Source organism: Pteropus vampyrus, unplaced genomic scaffold, assembly GCF_000151845.1.
Source record: "Pteropus vampyrus isolate Shadow unplaced genomic scaffold, Pvam_2.0 Scaffold25, whole genome shotgun sequence".
Taxonomy (NCBI): domain Eukaryota; kingdom Metazoa; phylum Chordata; class Mammalia; order Chiroptera; family Pteropodidae; genus Pteropus; species Pteropus vampyrus.
The window spans coordinates 10,372,050-10,376,117 of NW_011888806.1; the positions used below are offsets into that span (position 1 = coordinate 10,372,050).

The following is a 4,068-nucleotide window of genomic DNA, read 5'->3' on the forward strand; positions in this document are numbered from 1 at the left end:
GGGGGGGCTATCATTTGTTCTCTATTTTGCATAAACTATCTCTTCTCCAGTAGTGTCTTCTCCCCTGCTTAGAGAAGACCTCCCACAAAATTCTCATGCGAAAAAAAATGTTATTTAGAATGTGCCTGTCCCTCAAACTACCTCTCTAACTCACTTTATCATCGAACTTCTAGATAGAATAGTGTGAATTTAACGCCTCCACATACTATTTAAATTCTCATTTCACAGACAGTTGCAATTCAATTACTATTACCGCCGCCCCCCACCCCCCGCCCCAATGGAATAGGAAGCTACAGAGAACGCTACCATTGACTCTAAATGGTTAATCCACTGGTTCATTTTTCAGCTCCCATTTTGTCTCTGTAATGTTTAGAAATGTTAAGTATTTATTGAAGTCTTCTTGACTGTCTGTCTTCCCTTGATTTTTAAGCTGGGAATTTTCAAAATTTGCCCTTGATTCCAAAATGGATGAACTGGCCAGCACATAAAGAGCATCATAACATAGTGGTTAAAAATGCACAGTCTGGAGCCTGACAGCCTGGCTGGGATCCTGGCTCACTCTCATCTGAGTGTGACCTCAATTACTTCACCTGAAGATGGAGCTAGTAGAAATATGTGTATATAGAGTTGTTGTTAAAATGAACTAGTTAATACAGTACCTGGCTTTAGGGAATAGTCAGTGCATGTTCTTTTTTTTATAGTTTATGTAAAAATTTATTTAATCAAAATGTAGAAAGATGATACTATTACATATGACATGGTTGGAAGAATCTAAATAAAAGTGTGAGTTTTATTCAATTGCATAATTTGCTGGTGTATCTCCTGGGTTGTGTGATGGGTATTAAATAAGGGTGAGGGCCAGAGGAGTTGGATAAGTTAGAAGCTGGGTGATGTTTAGTGAGCAGGGTGATGTTTAGTTGGATAAGTTAGAAGCAGGGTGATGTTTAGAGTTGTAAAGTTGAGTTGGCCTCCCCTATTGCAGGGGAGTGTGGAATGTTTCCGCTCTGAAATGTTAACTGAGAAAAAAAAATAACAAAGCTAAACTATGCAGCCCTCTATACGAAATATTCCATATCCAGTTTAATCAGGAGTTTCCTGGTCTTTAATTAAGTTGGTCCTGAAGAAGGAATTAAAAGGCCTAGATAAGTAAATCTTCAATTTACCATTCCCTAAAGTACAGAGGAGGTGAAGTTAGAACACTTACTTTCTTTCCGATGCCAGAGAGAGCCCTTCTGCCCAATATTTATTAATAGAAAAATCTTCTTGCTCAATTATTGATCTAGCAGTCTTTTTGATATGGCTTCTCCGAATAGGACTCCGAATTCTACCATATTTATTCCTGCTGAGTGGATAGACTCATATCAGAGTAAATATTATGACTATTTTCCAGGCATTCTCATGCTGATTGCTCAGAGGATGTTTGTTCTGCATAGTCAAGTGTGGAAAAGAGTCAGGATGATTAGGTTAATCTGTGGTTTATGACTTCTCGCAATAGCCCCCCACCCAACACTCCTTTTTGCTCTGGATGGAAAAGCCCCACCCATTTTAATGTGATGGTTCTTGGCTTCCTGTAGTGTGTCCAACAGTGGCCCAGAGGTTTTATATTTCAACTTTTTAAATGGACAAGTCACTAGATATTGGAGTCTGCGTTTTGAAAGTGTGGGGTTGTCTAATCTCCCAGGAACCAAACGCCCTCAGCCTTAAGAGACTATGTTCAATAGGAAATACCCTGCTTACCTTAGGAATAAATGCAATTTAGGGATAAAAATAGAGCTGAAAGAGCTGGTGCCATTTGCGGGGGGTGGGGAGGATAAAGGAAAAAATTAGATTTAATTGGTGCTCAAATCTTCTCTGACAGAAAATATTTGGTCAAATATTCATAATTTGCTTGACATTTCCAGGAAACCTCAGATGCAGTAACAAAGAAACTTCTTACAAGGGAAGAGAAGAACACAGAGGTCTGGAGCAGGACTTCTGTTTTGGTTATATACAGTTAAGTTCATTTAGTGTCTGATCCAGTGTTTGATGTAAGCCCATGTTCTCTTCTTTGGCCCAGGCAAGTTTTTCTTCCAAGTCATCAATTAATTGTCTTTTCCAGTTTTGCAACTCTTCTCTGTGCAAATTCAGCATGAGTCTCATCCCGTTTCAGTTTGTCAGAGAGAAGTTTAATATTTCTTCATATTAAAGGATAAAATTCTTCATATTTATCCTTTTCAGTATACTTTTCAGAAGCAGCCTCAAGCAACTTGATTTTTGGTGACATCCTTGAGTTCTCATAGGTCACCACATCACACACCTCAGCTTGCTTCTCCGCCCTCTCCAGCTCACTCTCCAGGATGACTAACTTATGTACAAGCTGCTCCTTGTATTTGCGGTCGGCCTCCTTTGTAATGTGCTTGTTTTCTTTGAGCTGCATCTCCTAGATCTCCATCTTCTCGTCTTTCATGGCCCAGTTTTCTCTCTCCTATATTCCTCTCCAGTCTCATCGGCAGCCTTTTCTGCTTCCTACAGCTTCTGCAGGGCTATGGACACTTGTTCTTGAGCCCTGTCCAACTCCCTCTCAGGGAGCTGGATGTGACTGAGAGCTGCCACATCCCCTTCAGCTTTCTTAAGCCGCTCGCACTCACCGTCCAGTTCCCGCTCCAGTCCTTCCTCTCCTTTGCCTGCTGCAGTGCCTGGATCTTGCGTTTCTCGCCTCCAGGGGGTTGAGGCTGGTAGTGGTATGAAGTCATAGGGGGCATAGGTGGGGGCGCATGCAGTGGGGCTCTAGGCTGGGGCTGGACTTGGCTCCCATTGAGGCCACCTCCACCCCAACCCCCATGCTAGTTTTCATGTTAGTGTTAGTTTGCCTGGATCACAGCTAGTTTCTAAGGGACTGGCTAGATGGAGAACTGTTTTTATAGTTTATTGTGCAGAAAGACAGTAAAAGAATCCAATCCAAAGCTCCTGAAGGCAAGATTGGAATCAGAAGCCAGAGCAAAAGGAGCCAGAAGGACAGATACTAATTCTAAATCCTAATGAGAGGGAGAGTCTAAAGGAGAGATGGAGGCCAATGCTAAGGGCCAGTATGGAATTGGATCAAAGTGGGAAAAATTTGGGAACAATGGAATGAATCTAGGACAAGTGAATATTATTGGCTGGCAAGTCAGTGGCAGTGATGTTAGACTGGGTCAAAGCCAACTATTTCCTGGTTCCTTTCTATTTCTATGACCAAGCATTATCTGTCTTTTTTCAGTGTTCGTCTTTCTCTACCCTTCAGAAATTTGTATTTTTAAATGATCTTCCTCCTTTGGCTTTTCATCTCCTTTCACAGTTCAGTGCCTAATGTCTCCCGCATCTATATCATTTTAGCTACGCCTTATTTTTTTATTGATGTATAAATGTATTTCAACAATCTTTAAATATACATTTTTATTGAGGTATAATTGATATATAACATTATGTTAGTTTCAGGTATACATCATAATGATTCAAAATTTGTGTGTATTGTGAAATGATCACCACAATAAGTCTAGTTACCATCCATCACCATATATTGTTACAAAACATTTTTTTCTTGTGATGAGAACTTTTAAGATCAGCTCTGTTAGAAACTTGAAAATATGCAAAACAACATTGTAAACTATATTCATCATGTTGTATATTACATCTTCATGACTTACATATTTTATAACTGGAAGCTTGTACCTTTCTTCTAAGCTCTTGGTCCGTATACTAATTTATGTACATTATATCCTTCAGATGACTCCATAGACATCTCAAATTGAATATGCCCAATATAATTTTATGATCTATGCAAACTTTCTCTTCACTATGTATTTCTTACTATGGAATCGTTATTCCCTCAATGACCTAACTTAGAAATTAGGTAAATTCTTCTTCTTTCAATTCAAGGTCAAGTTCAATTATTTCTATTTCTGAAATATCCCTTCTTTCCATTCTCACTGACCTTTTCCAGGTCCTCATTATACCTCATTTAGACTGTCATCAAGGGCAATTAACCAATGTCCCCCTCCCCTTAACTCTTCCTTCCCTAATCTATCCTTCACATGCTTACAGAATAAATTT

The 4,068-nt window shown here is 39.5% G+C and overlaps 1 protein-coding gene and 1 pseudogene across 1 annotated transcript in view; one reads left to right on the plus strand and one right to left on the minus strand.

Moving 5' to 3' along the window:
- Positions 1 to 4,068, plus strand: part of MAPK10 (mitogen-activated protein kinase 10) — a 263,100-nt gene that overhangs the window by 152,391 nt on the left and 106,641 nt on the right. The window lies entirely within an intron of this gene.
- LOC105289611 lies at positions 1,983 to 2,732 on the minus strand (annotated as a pseudogene).